Consider the following 20,079-nt stretch of genomic DNA (forward strand, 5'->3'; position numbering starts at 1 on the left):
CCTAAATACCTATAACTTGCTGCACAGGACCTCTTTCCCCTTTCTACCTCCGGGGTTGTTTGTGCCAATGTGTATCACAACCTGTGCTCATCCTCTCTCTTGAAAATCCTCTGCAGGCACTCAGAGGCATATGGGGCCCTATCATTTGGGAGGCAACACACTATCTTGCATTCTGTTTCATGAGCACAGAATCTGCAGTCCACTCTCCTAACTACTGAGTATCCTATTACGACCCACTCTGCCTGACTTTACTCTTCCCTGCTGAGCCTCAGCACTGGCCATAGTGACACTGGCATGTCAGCTGCTGCTGTCCCCTTATACTGTCGGTCATTTCCAACATCCCATCCCCAGCGGTATTCAAAGGGGAATGGCCACTGCCCCCCACCCCCAGTGTTATTCAAAGGGGGATGGCCAGAGGGAAATCCTGCACTGACTGCTTACTGCCATTACATCTTGTGGTAGTCACCCATCTACTATCTGAACACTGCACTCTGGGTATGGCTACCTCAGTAAAAGTCCCATCTATGAACTCTTCCTTCACTCAAGTCTGGATGGCCCTGAGTGCATCCAACTCCAGCTCCATTTCCTTGACTTTGTCTGTCAGGCGCTGAGGATGGGTGCACTTCCTGAAGATTTAGTCGTCAGGGAAACCGTCATTAGGTACCCTGAAATCCCACATCACGCAGGACAACCATCTTGTCTACATTTGTTATATCTCTAACTTCTCAATCTGAAGGATCAATAAAATGCTTCTCAGGCATAATGGTGTGTTGTTCTGGGGGAACGGGGGGGGGAGTTGTTATTTCTTGTATATGTTTCTGCTGTTTATATTATTGATTAGAGGTGTAGTTAAAGAAGCCTTGGTTAGCAACTACCTTGTAATGTTTGACAGCACACATTACAGCTACAGTGCCAACCCTGTTGAATATCAAGGAACAAGGCCAGGCTTGTCCTTATCAGCATAAAACATGTCCAGAGTTGCTACATGTGATCATTTACTGACATAACAGATACCTGAATTATTAATGAGCATTGCTGCCTTTGCTGGCGGGAATCACATTGCTGAAGCAGTGAATTCATCTTAAATGCCATCCTCAAGATAACATTCTGTAGCTCAAATGGCAGTGCCCAGTGCTTTAATTATTTCACTTTAGAGTGAGAGCCATGCTGTTCTTACACACTAGGAGAGGTAAGGCATACAGCATGTTATGGAAACTATTCTCAGTGCTATACTGAAGGTTTGGTAATCTGCTTGGTAAAACAATTTGTTCAAAGTTGTTAACTTGTGTATTTTAGAGCACTAATTTCTTCATTTTCAGTCCCAGTACAACACTGGGATCTGGTTAATTATCACTGCCTTATACATGGTAAAATTTGTTGTTTTGCAGCAGCAGTACAGTATAAAGACAAACAATTTCTATGAATTAAAATGAATAAATAGGGCAAAAATGAATAATGATGTAGCGTTAAACACAAGAGGTTCTGCAAATGCTGGTAGTCTTGAGCAACATATTCAAAATGGTCAGGCAGCATCTATGGAGGGGAATAAACAGTGACATTTTAAACTGAGATTCTTCATCAGGACTGTTAGGTAATGTTTACAGGTTTGTAAACTGTTCAGAAACCTGATGGCAGAAGGGAAGAAGCTGTGTTTCCAAGACATTTTGTGTGGTTCTTAAGGCTCTTTTGTCTTTATGTTGAAAGTCTGTGGCTTCATTTGTATGTAGAACCCTCTTGGCCCTGGCTTGCAGTTCCAAATGGAACTATCAGCTTTCTGCCATTCCTGCAGTAATAACAAATAAAAGAAACTGTAGCTGCTGGAAATTAAAGTAAAAAACAGAAAACTGTGGAAGTAGAGAAACAGAGTTGACCTGAACAATATATTTGTTTCTCTTTTCACATTTGCTACCTGGCCTATTGAATGTTTTTAACATTTTTTGTTTTTATTTTCCATAGAACTCTTTTTAGCAATTTGTTTCCTTCCTTACAGAAATGAATTCTGCACTTGAGTAAGTCCGGTACAAGTTTGGGAACTACTGAGTGAAAGCCAATGCATCAATGCCTCTCTGACACTGAAGAAGAGAGCCCAGCCTTAATCAGATTCAATAAGGAATTTTCAGCCTATCCTAAGCCAGGATATTTTCGGTCTGTATAAACATAGAAACGTAGAAATCTATAGCACATTACAGGCCCTTCAGCCCACAATGTTGTGCCGACCATGTAACCTAATCTAGAAACTGCCTAGAATTTCCCTACCGCATTGCCCTCTATTTTTCTAAGCTCCATGTACCTATCTAAGAGTCTCTTAAAAGACCCTACTGTATCTGCCTCTACCACCTTCACTGGCAGAGCATTCTACGTACCCACCACTCTCTGTGTGAAAAACTTACCCCTGACATCCCCCTTGTACCTTTTTCCCAGCACCTTAAAACTATGCCCCCTCACGTTAGCCATTTCAGTCCTGGAAAAAGCCTCTGGCTATCCACACGATCAACGCCCCTTATTAACTTATACACCTCTATCAGGTTACCTTTCATCCTATATTGCTGCAAGGAGAAAAGGCCAACAGGGAAAGAGAGTCATTATTTGAAATTGTTTTACTTCGAGTGTGTTATTCTGTTTTATAGATTTTTTTAAAGTGGTGTTTGCTGTTGTTGCCAGCCTCAGCTATAGACTGTCTCTACTGCATGCTTGTTTCCCATTACTCATGTCTGGGTGGCCTGGAAGAAAAAGCAGTTAATACTTGAAGCTTTATACTTGTAGGCACGATGAGAACTGCACTGTGGATTGGATTCTAGGATTATAATTACTGAATTTTAAAGTTCCTTGTAGTTCATGACTTAGTACCTTTTTTAAGCAATGGCCTGCTGAAAGTAAGAGCACTTTTGTTTTGACAGTTACAAGCAATCCCATATTTTTCTCTGTCCATTTAAAGAAAGGATTAACTGTTACCAAAAAAAAAGGTAAAATGTCTGCTTGATAGCAACCAGTAGAACCCACTGGCATTGTATAGATTTGCTTCAGATAAACTCAGTCAAGTTTGCCTTGGCAGCTGATATGAAATAACCCATGCCTTCACTCTGCAAATTCCTAAACACTAAGTGTTGCAGCCGTATAAATGCCTCACATTTTATGGCAATGCAGCCAACAACAGGTGAAAAAAAATGTTATTTTTTGTGCTTAAATCTGCCTTTCTGGAGACTTGTGCAGCATAGGTGACAGATAGCTAATCTCAGGACACTGCATCCCCAAATGGGCCTGGTCTGTGGACAAGGTCTTCAAGTCTCAATGCTCTGCATTTCAATGATGAATTATGCCCTGCCTTTCACTTCAGTCTTGATACTTGTGCTTAGGCAAAGCCTCATTTTTAAGGCCATAAATCCAGTGTACATTGCATTTTGTGGAAATAAGTAAGGGGTTAATGTTCAAAGTAATATAAAGAGAGCCTGAGCACTGATTTGGATGAGAGCATTGGGGTCTGTGATAGGTAAATTTGCAGATGACATGAGAAGTTGATAGAGTTGTAAGTAGTTGAAAAGGTTGCCTGAGGACACAGCTGGGTGTAGGATAGAGTAAGTTAGAACATAGAACAGTACTGTCATGGTCCGCTCCGTGATGTCCGGATTCCGGTTCACAGTCCGTTCCATCGTTCCTTATTCCTGGTTTCACCTCCTTGATTCAGCTTCAGTTGCTGCATTGTTCCTGTCCAAACCCCCTGTCTGAATCCCTTCTCTGTCCCTTCCTCCTGAAGCCTTGCCTTGCCTTGCCCTGCCTTGCTGTCAAGTTCATCTGCTGGAGCAAAATAAGGAATTGTCTATTGTTGTTTTAATTATCTCTGTGTCCACGCCTTTGCTAGGTAGGTCTGGCCATTTGGCGCTACCTAGTGTTGGGACCTGTTGGGAAATGCACTCCCTTGTCCTGTCCATGCTCTCCCTCGTCCTGTCCCCCAACCCACGTCGTGTCCTCACCTAGTTCTGGAGTCTGAGCCTGAGTCAAGACCAAGGTTCTGGGTCCTTGTCCAGTCTCTGGCTTGGAGCTCAAGTCCAGGTTCCTAGTTCCCAGTTCCTAGTCCCGGTCCCGCTTGCCTAGCCAATGTCCTAGCCCTAGTCTATGTTCTTGTCCCAGCTCCTAGTCTGCATCGAGTCACATCCCTATCTCTAGACTCTAGTCCTGTCCTGTTCCTAGTACTGTGTCTTGCATTTGAGTCTGCCACCAGTGCCCCCTATGACAAGCACAGCACAAGAACATGCCACTCGGCCCACAACATTGTGCAAACCAGCTAAACAGTAAGAAACTAGAAACACCCAAACACTAAACCCTCCTACCTACACATACAATGCCCTTGTTCCTCCATCTTTCTTACATCCATGTGCCTAAGGAAATGTCTCTTAAAAGCCCCTAATGTGTTTGCCTCTGTTACCATACCAGGCATCCTCCAATATCTGAGGAAAAAATTATCTCTCACATCCCCCTTGAACCTACCCGCCTAACATTCAATGCATGCCCTCTGGTATTAGACACTTCAACTCTGGGGAACTATCTCCTCTAACTATGCCTCTCATAATCTTATGAATCTGTATTAGATCTCCCCTCAGCCTCCATCGTTCCAGAAAAAAACAACCAAAGTTTATCTCATGATAGCCTCTCATGATAGCACACATCCTCTAAACCAGACAGCATCCTAGTACTGTAAACCTCTTCTGCACCCTCTCCAAAGCCTTAACATCCTTCCTATAGTGGGGCAACCAAAACGGTATGCAATACTCCAGTTGTGGCCTATCCGGAGTTTTATTAAGTTGCAACATAATCTCTTGACTTTTGAACTCGATGCCTCTGCTAATAAAAGCAAGCATTCCATAAGCCTTCTTAACCACCTCATCGTATAGCCACCACGAGCTATGAACTTGGATCTGAAGATCTCTGTGCTCAAGATCTTGTCCCTGACAGTGTACTGTTTCTTTCCATTTGCTCTCCCAAGGTGCAACACCTCACATTTATCTGGGTTACACTCTATCTGCCATTTCTCTGTCCGTATCTGCAACTGATCTATATTGCACTGTATTCTTTGTCAGTGTCAGACACTATCCCAACTCAACCAATCTTGGTATCATCTGCATACTTAGTAACCCACCCATCTACATTTTCATCCAAGTCATATATATACAGCACAAATAGCAGAAGTCCCAGAAAAGATCATGGGGAACACCACTACTTACAGACCTCCAGCTCAAATACGTCTTCTGAATTAGCCTCCCATGAGAAGCTTTGTCAAATGCCTTACTAAAATCCATGTAGACAACATCCGCTGCCCTAACCTCATCAATTTCTCTCGTCACCTTGTCAAAAAACTCAATCAAGTTGGTAAGCCACAAAGCCATGCTGGCTGTCCCTGATTAGACCATGGGCTTCCAAATGTTCATATATCCTATCCCTAAGAATTTTCTCCAACAATTCCCCTACAACTAACGTGAGACTCACCAGTTTATAGTTCCCAGAACTTTCCCCTGTTCCCTTCTTAAATAGAGGTACAACATTAGCCACCTGCCAGTCCTCTGGGACCTCGCCTGTGCTAGAGAGATCACAAAGATATTTTTCAAGGCCCCAGCAATCTCATCTCTTGCCTCTTTCAATAACCTGGAGTAAATACCATCAGGTCCTGGGGACTTATCCACCTTAATACTCATTAGGAGTCCCAACACTTGCTCCTGCTTGATCTCTAAATGCCCTAACTTGTTTGTAAACTCAGCACTGATCTCCTGATCCTCCATATCCTTTTCCTTGGTAAATACTGAAACAAAGTACTCATATTCACATCCTTGCCAAGCACTTACAATGGCCCCTCCTGTCTTTCCTAATTCCCTCCTTTAGTTCTTTTCTGGCTTCTTTATACTTCTCATGTCCTTCGTTTGATCCTAACTTCTGAAGCTTTAAGTACTTTTCCTTTTTCTTCTTGACCATATTCATCACCTCTCTGGACATCCTCGTCCTTCTTTTGAACACGAATATACCTTTCCTGTACTCTGTGCAACTGATTTTTAAACACCTGTCATGCCTGGTGTTGTTATGTCAGAAAAACAAGGTGTTCTCATTTAACTCCACTTAGTTTAGAATCAATATCAGAATCAGGTTTATTATCACCGGCATGTGTCGTGAAATTTGTTAACTTAGCAGCAGCAGTTCAATGCAATGCATAATATAGAAACTGAAGAAAATAAATAAACAAACAAATAATCAATTACAGTATACGCATATTGAATAGCTTAAAAATCATGCAAAAACAGAAATAATATAGATTTAAAAGGTGAGGCAATGTTCATGGGTTCAATGTCCATTTAGGAATCGGATGGCAGAGGGGAAGAAGCTGTTCCTGAATCACTGACTGTGTCCTTTCAGGTTCCTGTACCTCCTGCCTGATGGTAACAGTGAGAAATGGGTATGCCCTGGGTGTTGGAGGTCCTTAATAATGGACGCTGCCTTTCTGAGACACCACTCCTTGAAGATGTCCTGGGTTCTTTATAAGCTAGTACCCAAGTTGGAGCCAACTAAATTTACAACCCTCTGCAACTTCTTTCGGTCCTGTGCTGTAGCACCCCCCACCCCCCCAACCCCATACCAGACAGTGATGCAGCCTGTCAGAATGCCCTCCACAGTACATCTATGGAAGTCTTCAAGTGTTTTTGTTGACATACCAAATCTCTTCAAACTTCTAATGAACTATAGTCACTGTCTTGCCTTCTTTATAACTGCTTTGGTATGTTGGGACCAGGTTAGGTCTTCAGAGATCTTGACACCCAGGAACTTGAAGCTGCTCACTCTCTCCATTTCTGATCCTTCTGTGAGGATTGGTATGTGTTCCTTCATCTTACCCCTCCTGAAGTCCACAATCAGCTCTTACTAATTGTCTTACTGATGTTGAGTGCCAGGTTGTTGCTGCGACACCACTCCACTAGTTAGCATATCTCATTCCTATACGCCTTCTCGTCTCCATCTGAGATTCTACCAACAACGGTTGTATTATCAGCAAATTTATCAATGGTATTTGAGCTATGCCTAGCCACACAGTCATGTGTGAACAGAGAGTAGAGCAGTGGGCTAAGCACACACCCCTGAGGTGCACCAGTGTTGAACGCCAGCGAGGAGGAGGTATTATCACCAATCTGCACAGATTGTGGTCTTCCAGTTTGGAAGTCGAGGATTCAATTGCAGAGAGAGGTACAGAGGCCCAGGTTCTGTAAGTTCTCAATCAGGATTGTGGGAATGATGGTGTTAAATGCTGAGCTATAGTCGATGAACAGCATTCCTGACTTAGGTGTTTGTATTGCCTAATGCCCTCGTAATTCACCCTACTACAATTTAAAACTCTCCCGCAAGGACCGTACCTACCGTTATCTATAGCTATCCTGAAAGTTAAGGAGTTGTGGTCACTGTTCCCTAACTGCTCACCCAATGAAAGACCAGTCGCCTGACCAGGCTCATTACCCAACACCAGGTCCAGTAAAGCCCCTGCTCTTACAGGACTGTCCACGTGTTGGTTTAAGAATCCTTCCTGGATACATTTAACAAATTCATCTGGGGGTGGGGTGGGGAGACAACAGAGAAAATCTATGGAGACACGAGAGACTAAATGCTGGAGTGTGGAGCAACAAATGAACATGAAAGGTTGATGTTATAGATCTAGGGAATGAGCATGGCCTCCCAGCAATCCTGTGGCACAACTGGGTTATGTGTTGATGCCTTGTGAGTTTCTGTTGAAGAATGATGGTTGAGGAAAGAGAGGAGCTAGTTCAAAACAGGTGCCGCATAACAAGTAGTTATAATTTTTAAAAAATAAGGCTGCACTTATCAAATTTAAACTGTTCGTTCCTGGAAGCTGGCTCTTCCCATGACTCCATTGAAGGGTCAAGGTCAGTTCATTGTGATTCTACTGTATACATGTATACTGTCAAATGAATCAGCGTTCCTCCTGACCACGGTGAGCAACAACGTACATACAACTCACACACGTAACACGTAAAGTAATATTGCCACAAATAAATTAACAAATAATAAGGTGCATGTACGGTTAAAAAGTAAAAGGTATAATGCTACTGGCACTTCATATGTGATGAGACTGTATGATGAGATTCATACATGGTGGCAGAGAGATCTGCAGTCATATGGACTGAGGGAAGAAGCTGTTAACTATCCTAAAAGTTCTTATCCTAATGCTACAGTACCTCCTGCTTGATGCTGTGGGGGGCGGGGGGGGGTCAAAGAGATTGTTGGATGGATATGAGGGATTATTGGCAATGCTGAGGACCCTACGTATGCTGCACTGCTGATAAATATCTCTGATGGTTGGGAAGGTGACCCTAGACTCTCAGCAGTCCTGAGGTGAAAGGTATGTTGTTGTGCATTTTTCGCCACACAGCCAGCATGTACAGACCACGGGAGATCCTCGGTGACGTGTATGCCGAGGAATATAAAGCTGTTCACCCTCTCAACCCCAGATTTACTGATGTTAATAGGGGTTAGCCTGTCTCCATTCCTCTTGTAGTCCACAACCAGCTCCTTTGTTTTTGCCACATTGAGGGAAAGGTTGTTTTCTTGACACCACTGTGTCAGGGTGATGACTTCCTCTCTGTACGCTACCCTGTTATTATTTGAGATTAGACTAATCAATGTAGCATCATCAGCAAATTTAATCAGCAGATTGGAGCTGTGGGTGGCATCACAGTCATGGGTATACACAGAGTTAAGGAGGGAGCTTAGGACACAGTCCTGAGGGGCACCTGTGCTGAGGGTCAGAGGGGCAGAGATGAGGGAGCCCACTCTTACCACCTGCTGGCAATCTGACAGGAAGTCCAGGATCCAGCTGCACAAGGCAGGGTGAAGGCCGAGGTCTCTGAGCTTCTTATCGAGCCTGGAGGGAATTATGGTGTTGAATGCTGAACTGTAGTCCAAGAACAGCATTCTCACATAAGCATCCTTCTTCTCCAGATGTGTAAGGACTATGTGTAGAGCTGTGGTTATCGCATCATCTGTTGATCGGTTGTGTCAGTAAGCTAATTGTAGGGGTCCAGCGTGGGTTGCAGCAAGCTACAGATGTAGTCTTTGACCAGCCTGTCAAAGCATTTGCTTATTATTGAGGTGAGTGCGACAGGACATCAGTCGTTCAGACATGTTACCTTGGTCTTTTTAGTTACACGGACAATGGTGGATGTTTTGAAGCAGGAGGGCACTCTACACTGGGAGAAGGAGAGATTAAAAATGTCTGTAAACACACCTGCTAGTTGTGCCGCGCACACTCTGAGTACCCGCTGTGGGATGTCGTCCGGTCCTGCAGCCTTGCAACTGTCCATCCGTTGGAAACCCTGAGTACTTCAGCCTCAGACATGACTAAGGTGCAGATCACTTTGGCAGCTCAGTGTTGCTGACATCAAACTGAGCGTAAAAATAGTTTAGCTTATCTGGGAGAGAGGCAGCGATGTCGGCAGCACCACTGCGCTTAGCTTTGAAGTCTGCGATGGTCTGCAGACCTTGCCATAAACTGCTTGTGTTGTTGGTGGAGAGTTGTGTCTGGATCTTATCCCTGTATTGTTGTTTTACTGCCTTGGATACTTTGCGTAGATCATTGCTGCATTTCTTGAGCTCCTGCTGTTATCAGCAATGTAAGCTTTGTTTCGCGCGATAGGTGCTGTTTGCACGGAACTGTTGATCCAGGATTTCTGGTTTGGGTAGACCCTGGCCAATTTCTGGGGGACAATATCCTCAATGCGCTTCTGGATGAAGCTCGTGACCCCTTCCATGAACTTGGAGACATCCTCATCATGAAATACGTTCCAGTTGATGTCGCCAAAGCAGTTCTGTGGCATGGAGACCGATTGGTCAGACCGACAGTGGATGGTTTTAACTATGGCCGCCTCTTGTTTCAGCTTCTGCTTGTATATTGGCAGAAGCAAGATGGAGGAGTGGTCCAACTTTCCAAATGGTGGGTGGAGAAGCACTTTGTAAGCATTGTGGAAGGGATAGTAGCAATGATCGAGTAGGCTGTCTCCCCATATGCTCACCAGGATGTGTTAACAAAACTTTGGAGAGACTTAAGACCGTGACACTCTATGAAAGTCACCAGGGATGATGAAAGCAGGTATCCAACTAGAACAGTTTTCATAGGCAATGTGTAAATACATGAACTGTATACGTCATCAATCTACTACGTGATACGTGCGCAGCTTGCTAAAAAGTAAACTCGAACTACAACTGTATTTTTGGACTTTCATGAGTTTCTTTGAATTCATTTAATGTTTTAAAGTTATAAAGCTTAACATCCAGTGCCCATGATGGAGCTGGCCGAGCTTATAACTTTCTGAAGCTTTCTCTGGTCGTCTCCGGTGGCCCCTCCATACCAGATGGTGATGCAACTGGTTAGAATGCTCGCCACTTAAATCTGTAGAAATATGTGAGTGTCTTTGATGACGTACCAATTCTCCTTAGACTGCTAATGAAGTATAGTCACTGTCCTGCCGCCTTTGTAATTGCTTCACTATGTTGGACCGAGGACAGATCCTCAGAGATGTTGACATGCAGGAACTTGAAACTGCTCACCATTTTCACTTCTGATCTCTGGTGTGTGTTCCCTTGACTTTCCCTTCTTGAAGTCTGCAATCAATTCCTTGGTCTTACTGACATTGAGGGCAAGGTTGTTGCTGCGACACCTCCTAACCAGCTGATCTATCTGGCTCCTGTATGTCTTCTTGTCACCACCTGAAATTCTGCCAACAATTATTGTGTCATTGGCAAATTAACAGATGACATTTGAACTGTGGTTAGCCCCATAATCGTAGGTATAGAGAGAATAGAGCAGTGGGCTAAGCACCCATCCTTAAGTTGTGCCAGTGTTGATAGTCAGTGAGGAGGAGTTATTTTCAATCTGGACAGACTGTGGTCTCCCAGAGAGGAAGTCAATGATCCAGTAGCAGAAGGAGCTACAGAGGCCCAGGATTTCTGAGCTTGTTGATTATAACTGCGGGTATTATTGTTTTGAAAGCTGAGCTGTCATCAAAAAACAGCAGCCTGACATGGGTATTACTATTGTCCAGGTGATCCAAGGCCGAGTGCAGAGCCAGTGAGGTTGCATCCACTGTAGACCTATTGTGGCAATAAACAAATTGTAGCAGGTTCAGGTCCTTGCTTAGGCAGGAATTGATTCTGGCCATGACCAACATCTCAAAGCACTTCATCACAGTAGACGTGAGTGCCACTGGACAATAGTCACTGACACAGCTCACCCTGCTCTTGGGCACTGGTATGATTGCCACCCTTTTGAAGCAGTTGGAAATCTCTGACTGCAGCAGTGAAAGATTGAAGATGATCCAGAAAGGAAGCAAGTAATCCTCCACCCTGAAGGACTGTCTAAAAATTAAGTATAAAACATTGCCTTCCAGCTCTAACAACTCAGGTTCAGTCTTGATCCATGGTGCTGTCTCAGTGTGTCCTGGTTTCTACCTGTGATGTGTGGGTTGGTAGTTTATTTTAGCCACTATAAATTGCCTCAAATATATAGATGATTTTGTGATATATTTGAAGATCTGATGGGAATGTCCGGAGAAAAAAGTTGTGGGAATAGTGTAGGATTACTGGAAACGGGAATTGATGGTTGGAGAGAATATTGCGGACTTAAGAGCATGTTGCATAATCCTGTGGCTCCAAACTTTTTTACGTCTAGATTTGGGTATTCCAAAACTCCTCAAACCTGTACCTATCACCATCCCATCTCGCCTTCTAATCCTCTACCACCTCAACTCATTCAAAAACCCATCTCACTGCATTTTAAAACATACCAAGAGAAGCACACTCAGCACTTTCATCCTTATTGTTCACACCCATTTTGATTGGTTGATGACTTGAATATAAGATTATCATATTTGTTTTTGTGGTCTTTCAAACTCTCAACCCTGCTTTTATCTGACAGATGAAACCTGTAGATTCCTCCAGTTTTGCCCTCGTGTGTTTCACATCAGTCTTTGTTTCACCATTGGTTACCCTAACCCTAACCCTGCTATCTAGTATTAGATCCTAGAATTCCCTCCCTAAACCTTTCACTCTGAACTTCCGCTTCCCCCATTCAAAACAGACGCTAAAACATTTCTCATTTCTGACCAAATTTTTGGTCACGTCTCTTTGCTGCTTTTCTGACTTAGTGTTAACAGGTTTTTAATCTTATTATCATCCTACAAAGCCTCAGGATGCTTTATCGTGTCAGACACGTTCTATAAGTGCAAGTAGTTGTTCAAGAGAGAAACATACTAAGCTACAGAGAACAAAGGAGTGGGGCAAACCCTGGGGGGGGGCATTTACAAAGGATGAAAAACTTAATCCAAAATACCAAGACTCACAAGGCAGGGAACACAAAGTGAGAAGCAAAGAAGTAAAGAAAGATACCAGTAACCTGGGTTATTCAATTTTGCAGAAATGTCTCTTGTGAGTTTCTGGCGCCACATGCTGGCCAGTTAAAGTATATTTGCAATTAAAAGAGAGATCTGTCCTTTGAGATATGCAAAAATTGATATTTATAAACATTAAAAAATAGAAAGTAATGCTACTGTGATGTTACTGAATCAGAGATCATGAAGTAAGTGGAATTTGGAGTGGGAAGATCTAGCTGTTGTGGTCCATGTGGGCACCAACAACATGGAAAGGAGGAGGAAAGAGGTTCTGCTGAGGTAATTTGAGCAGCTATGGACTGAATTAAAATGCGGAACAAAAAGTGTAATAATCTCTGAATTGTTACTTCAGCCAACCGCAAATTGACGCATGGTTAATAAGATCAGGGAACTAAATGCTCAAAGTTTGGCATAGGAGGCATGGGGAACTTTGTTCCAGTATTAAGGAAGGGGGAACTGTTCCAACAGGATGAGCGATATCTAAACCATGCTGGGACAAGGGTCCAGTGAATTGCATAACTAATACTTTTGATAGGGCTTTGAACTAAATAGTGTGTGTGTGTGTGTGTGTGTGTGTGGGGTGAGTATGGGACTTCAAGTGTTATATTTAAATAATGATCTTGTAGCACAATTGGAAATGTGCAGGTATGGAGTTGTGGGAACCACAGTGTTTTTGGTTGAAGGAATTCACAGTTGGGAGCTTAACATCCAAGAATACACATAGTTTTGAAAGGACAGGCAGGTGGGCAGAGGAAGTGAGATGGCTTTGTTGATAAAATACGAAACCAAATCATAGAAAGGAGTGACATAGGATCAGGAGATGTGGATAGAGTTAAAAAACTGCAAAGCTAAAAAAAAACCCTGATGGGAGTTATACAGGCCTCTCAACAGTAGCCAGGATGTGGCTTACAATTTACAATGGGAATTGGAAAAGGCATCTAAAACAGGTAATATTATGATAGTCATGGGGGATTTCAATATGCAAGTAGATTGGGAAGATCAGGTTGGTGCTGGATCCCAAGAGAAAGAATTTGTGGAATACCTATGAGGTGGCTTTTTTGAGAAGCTGGTGGTCGAACCAACTAGGTTAAAGGCCTAGTGTTTTGTGTAATGAATCAGATTTGATTAGGGAACTTAAGATAAAGGATCTTTAGGAGGCAGTAATCATGATAGAATGCACCCTGGTTATTGAAATGGTGCATGAACTATATAAGTAGTTCGGATCAGTCTTCACTGTGGAAGACACCAGTAGCATGCTAGTAATTTAAGAGTGCTGAGGCAGAAGTGAGTGCTGTCACTATTACTAAGGAGAAGGTACATTGGGAGCTGAGAGATGTGATAAGTCACTTCGAGTAGATGGACCACACTGCAGTGTTATTCTAAAAGGGGTAGCTGAAGAGACTGTGGAGGAATTAGTAGTGATCTTTCATGGATCAATAGAGTATGAAATGATTCCATAGGACAGGAAAATCATAAATATCACTGCACTCTAAGAAGGGAGGGGGGCAAAGGCAGAACAGTTTAGATCAGCTAACCTGACTTCAGTGTTAGGCAAAATGTTAGAGTCTATTATTATGAATGAGATTTGGGGGTACTTGGTGGCTGCCCCAGGGTCTGAACGCACTTGCACGTGGACTGCAGAAAGCGTTCAGCAATCATGCTTGTGAGTATGCACGTTCCAGTCAATTAGGGTTTCATTGTGGTGGTGTTTAACTCTCTTTCTCTCATTCCAGTCTTGTCAAGACTTAACCAAAAGCAAAGCAACATCTATATTCCCTACTTACTGTTGTCCTGGTTTCAGGAAAGAAGACTACCTAAGGACAGGCATTTATTTATTATTAAGCAACTACAGCCAAGCCTCTGTTTCGGTGTTAGCTTTAGTTTGTCAGTTCTAGTTGCCCTAGTGTTTATTATTTTTCCCTTATTTTCTGCACTGCCCCCATTGTCAGTTAATCATCTTCAGTGTGTCTCTCCCTCTCTGTGCTTGGGCTATGACAGCACATCCTGTCTTGACCGAAGAAAATGGACCCAGCAGAGAAAGAGCAGCTGACCTTGGCCCTGACATTCATTGGTCAGACAGGAAATAAGTTACAGTTGGCAGAAGCTGTCTTGGGAGAAGTAACAGTAGCAGTGCGACAGATACTTCCGGAATGACAAGCCCAAACCAAACCGAAGTTTGTGGAGGAGAAACTAAAATCAGTAGAAGCTGGATTGGCTGACGTCCCTGATGCTGTGTGACAGCTACTTTTAAAATGGTGTGTCCAGTCGCAGTTGTAAGAATAGGTGCCAGCCCTTGCAGGGACAGTTCAGCAACACACTCCTGACAGCCAGAATCAGGTGACAGCCACCACCACTCTCATAAACACGATTCAGCAGTCTTTAGCCATGTCAGTCCCACTCCCAGCATCTCCCAGATCCTCCTTTTAACCGGACTCATTAACCTTGACCACTAATGCTCCAATTCCCATAACCACGTCCAGACCAGAACCAAGTATTCCTCAGCAGGCAGATTCTCCAGTGACCCTGATGGTTGCAGGAATTTTATTACCCAGTATGATCTGACTTTCCAAGCCCAGCCTGATTGGATCAGTGATGATGCTTGTAAACTGGCATACATGCTGAACCTCTTAGATGGACCCCCACTTAGCCTGGTCAACGCTCTGTGGGAACAAGGTTGCCCCACAGGTCAGTCCTTTCAGCAACTTGTTGTTAAGTTCAAGAGAGTTTTTAACCTTCAGGAGGCTGCCCACCGCCCCTGGACCAGTGCCAAGGTAGAGGGACAGTGAGGGACTATGCAGTAAAGTTCCGTTTGCATGGGGTGGAGACAAGGTGAAATAAAATATCCATCATTATTGCCTTCCAGTGGGGTCTGAATGCAGGATTCAGCAGGATATTGCAGTGTGTGACAAGCAGGACAGTCTGGGTGACCTGATTAATCTGGTCATTTGAGCTGACAACCAAACAACTGAATGGCGGAGGGAAAGATTATCTTGAGCTCCCTACTCTTTGGATTACTGCCTATCTTCAGCCATTCCCTCATTACCCATTACCCAGTCTCCAGAGGAGCCTATGCAGGTGGGGCACATGCGCCTATCTCAGAAGGAATGAGATCGGTGCAGGGGAATAGGTTTCTGCCTCTATTGTGATGATCCAGGACATGTCCCAAAGGCCCAGTAAAACAGAACACCTGTCAGCAGGAAGAGGAGATTTGTTGGGTTTGTTCCCCCTGCAGTGACTTCCCCTAAATGCGTGATGCTCCCAGCTTCCTTGTTGTGGGGACCTCAGAACCATGAGCTTCAGGTACTTATTGACTTCGGGGCAGCCGGGAAACACAGGGATATATCTCTGGCTCAAAAATGGAGAGTTCTGACTCAGCAATTGAAAGAAAATATCAGTGTCAGGGCCCCGGATGGTAGGTCTCTGGCCACTGGCAATATCCACCTTTCCACAGAACCCCTCCAACATGCTAGAAAGCAACCACAGATAAGAGCTCTCCGACCCGGTGATTCAACTGAACTACCACTGGTGCTTGGTCATCACTGATTATCTCAACACAACCCACAGATTAATTGGTCCCTAAAGACACACCAAGTGGGGGAACCAGTATGCCTGTCTACCTCTCTGGGTCCAGCTCAAGCTCTTGTCCACAGATCCCCTTTTGTGTCAACTGCTAGAGTTGACCTGATCGGGATTCTGGTTGAATATGCCAAGCTTCTTGAGGTCTTCAGCAAAAAGAAGACCCCCTCCCTGCCTCCAAACCTGCCATAAGACTGCGCCACTGACCTCTCACTCAGCACTGTTTCTCCCCAGGGTTGCCTCCTTTCCCCCTCTCATCCTGAAATGGTGACCATGGAATGGTGCTCAAGGAGGCATTGGCCTTAGGGTATATACATTCATCAACCTTGCCAGCAGGGCGGGCTTCTTTTTTTGTGAGCAAGAAGGATGGCAAACTCCATCCCTGTATTGATTACCAGCTTCTAAACAACATCACGGTGAAGAACTGTTATCCTCTTTCCCTGCTTGCCTCTATGTTTGAACGTCATATTTTCCAAGATAGATCTACACATTGCTTATAACCTTGTCCGTATCCGAGAAGCGGAAGATTGGGAGACAGTGTTCAACAATTCCACTGGTCACTATAAGTACCTTGTGATGCCATTTGGTCTGGTTAATGACCTTGCTGTTTTTCAGGCCTGAGTCAGCAATGTGCTCAGGGATATGTTGAATCAGTCTGCGTTTGTGTATTTGGACACATTCTGATCTGTTCCCACCTTTGTCAGGAACACATCCAGCATGTTCAGAGGGTTCTCAGAAGGCTCCTTAAAAATAACCTTTATGCCAAGCCAGAGCAGTGTGAATTCCATAAAGATCATGTGTCATTTTTGGGCTATATACGCACCGCTTCCAGTGTTCAAGTGGACCTGTGTAAAGTTTAGGCTGTCCCAGAGTGACCGAAACCATCTACATTCAAACAGGTGTGATGCTTCATGCGGTTTGCAAACTTTTACCGTTGCTTCATCAGAAACCTCAGTTCTATTGCAGCCCCCATAAATGTCCTCACCAAGAAGATCCCTGCAAGATCCATTGGACAAGCAAAACAGTGGATGCATCAGATGACAGCACCGGAGCTGTACTCTCCTGTGAAGAGCTAGCTGAACCCCTGTGCCTTTCTTTCCCATTGCTTGACTGCAACTGAGTGTAACTATGATGTTGGGAATCATGAACTTTTGGCAGTCAAGGAAGATCGGAAGGCATGGCGGCACTGGCTGTAGGCAACAGTGCACACCATTTTGGTTTAGACAGCTCACAAGAACTTCTCTTAAATGATTAAGGCCTCCCAGCAGTTCTGCATCCCAGAGGATAACACCAATCCAGACCAATTTTTCCTTGCTCGCGCATTGCTGCTCTTGTAATTTAAGGAATAGAGACAGAGGTGAGGGCTGCCCAACAGTTAGTTCCAGGCCTAGGTGGGGGACTTACCAACCAGCTATTTGTCCCTACCACGGGGTGCGCCCTACAGTGTTGGAATGGAGTCACTCCTCTCATCTGGTTGCAATTCAGGAATTCAATGGACCCTGGAATTTATCAAGAGATGATTTTAGTGGCCATCTATGTCAATGGCTTCATTCCTGTCTGTCCCACTTGCGCACAGAACAAGAAATCGTGTCAACACCCTGTTGGTCCTGTGCCTCATCACTCTTGGTCCCACTCTCAGTGATTTCATCACAGGTCTGCCCCCGTCTGATGGAAACAAGATCATTCAGGTAATTGTGGTTCGATTCTCCAAGCCTGCTCACTTTATTGCTGTTCCTAAGCTCCAGTCCTCCTGTGAAATTGCCACCCTCATGGGTTTAGGCAGTACAGCTTCCCTGAGGACATAATGTCTGATTGAGGACCACAGTTCATGTCCCCTTTTTGGAAGGCCTTTTGTTCTCTTATGGGAGCCACAACTAGCCTTTCATCTGGTTTCCACCCCTAATTTAATAGCCAGATTGAGAGTTAAACAGGAGCTGGAGACAACCCATGGTGCTTTGCCTCTTCCAGCCTCACATCTTGGAGCTCCCAATTGGTTTGGGCAGAGACTAGAGACAGGACAGGGCTCAGAAATCATAAGCCCAGCAGGCTGACAGGTGAGGCCTCTCATGCCATGGAGAAAGTTTGGCTGGCATCAAGGGATCTTCCCTTGAAAGTCAAGAGCCACAAGTTGTCCCCACTTTGTGTGGGACCATTCATAGTGGAGAAGGCTATCAACAAGACCTCATGTAGATTGAGCCTTTCATCATCAATGGAGATCCACCCAGAGTTCCATGTTCCCAGCTCAAGCAGGTGACTACCATCTCCTTGTTCCAATCACCCCCCATTTGGTGGATGGCTCCCAGGTCTTTTCTGTGTGGCACCTCATGGCGTCTCACCCAGTGCAGGGTAGGGTGTAGTTTCTCATGGGTTGAGAGTGCTATGTTCCTGAGGAACATTCTTATGCTCTGGGGGGGGGGGGGGGGCTGTCATAATCACGGAATCTGCCATGTGGTCTGTGCGCCCTAGCAGGCGGGCTAAGGAATGGGTTTGCCAATCATGCTCATAGTATGCATATTCCAGCCAATTTGTGTTTCATTGTGGTGGTATTTACATCCCTTCCTCCAATTCCAGCCTTGTCAAGACCTGACCAACGTAACACACTGTAAGGTTTTACTGCTAAGGCTAATGGAATGGCTTCTATGTAATGTTCCCCTGTTAAGGCAATGATTTCTCTGTAGCAGCAATGTTTGGTTTGTGACTAGAGATAACAGGGCTTTGGAGTGTATGTTATCCAATGGGAGAAATGTTGTTCTTTCTTGTGAGTCTAGAAGAGAGATTTTCGCGTCTTTCTTTGGGGAGCGATGGAGAGAGAGGACGCAAATGGAGAGAGTTGGAAGACCACCAGATGGAGTGGACTGAGGAGTGAGGGTCCGAGGGCCGGCTACGCTTGGAGGTCAGCGACGCTCGGAGGAGGTTGATGGTTGATGAATAGGCGTATCAGTGAGCTCCAACGATGCACAAGAGACTTTTTTCCTTAGATGGGTCCTTTTTATTTTCTTTATTAACCCTTTATTCAGATTAAGATTTATAAAGTTCTATCATTTAATAGCATATTGTGTACTGTTTGATATTTTGCGGTACGGATTTGTAACCAGGCAACACATCACGCAATATCCACACAAACGAGATTTCTCAGTTTGGCGGGGCCAGGAGTTGTTTTCCTCTAGACGAACACCTGCTGGCCGAGCCTGAGGGTTACACCAAAGACAGAGCAACATCTACTCTCCCTTGAGGCACATGACTTGGGAGTGAGTCGAGTTGATGGGTGCTTCTATGGCTGTCAATGCACAACCAAGATTATGATTTATCTCCATCGTGTCTGGATCGATGATGTGACAGCACAGTTACAAAGCTTTCTAAAGGTAGAGGCTATATTGCCAAAGGCTGTGGTTTTATTGTTACTGGTGCCATGGATGTAATGAGGTCCTGCAACATGAATTCAGGGTGCAGGACCTCCAAAAGTTTTAACTATGGATTACTTTCAGTGCCATGTGCTGGGAAATGGGATATGAGGTAGACATACAGTTGACAAGATGATAAATATGATCAAATACAGAAGGAAAATTAAGTTAGCACAATAGGTGCAACAGACATGGATGAATGCAAAATTCTGTTCTAATGTGAGAAGCTTGAACCAATAAGGCAATAAGATTATTTTATCACAGAGACTAAGTAACAGAAGGAAAGGACTAAAAATGATATTCCATCATTCTAAGTTTCTACAATGATGGGAGTGGGGTGGGGAAGGAATGTAAAAGTGGTGGTATTGCAACATTCATTTACTAAAATAATTGGAGAAGATAAACCAGAAAGCTCTTCAAATGAGGTCATATTGTTAGAATGTCGAACCAAAAACCTTGCTGGCAGCCTGATAACAGTCAGCAGTTGGTTGAGGACCCAAAATTCAGGCAAATCACACAAGCGCAAGAATAATAAGCAGTGAGGGATTTGTTTCCCATTATCGATTGTGATTACCACAGATTGAAATGCAATGGTTGGAATTTTTTAAGTGTGTTCAAGAGAGCTTTCTTGAGAAAGTATGTGATTAGTCCAACTAGAGATGGTATGGGTTCTCATCCTG

At 44.2% G+C, this 20,079-nt stretch overlaps 1 long non-coding RNA gene across 1 annotated transcript; it reads left to right on the top strand.

The window, feature by feature from the left end:
• The first annotated feature begins 1,051 nt into the window (after positions 1-1,051).
• Positions 1,052-18,945, top strand: LOC134354309 (uncharacterized). Its single transcript, XR_010019768.1, has 3 exons — positions 1,052-1,189; positions 1,991-2,145; positions 18,767-18,945. It is a non-coding gene; the product is annotated as an uncharacterized LOC134354309 (long non-coding RNA).
• Positions 18,946-20,079: the final 1,134 nt, after the last annotated feature.

This window comes from Mobula hypostoma, chromosome 11 (assembly GCF_963921235.1).
Source record: "Mobula hypostoma chromosome 11, sMobHyp1.1, whole genome shotgun sequence".
Taxonomy (NCBI): domain Eukaryota; kingdom Metazoa; phylum Chordata; class Chondrichthyes; order Myliobatiformes; family Myliobatidae; genus Mobula; species Mobula hypostoma.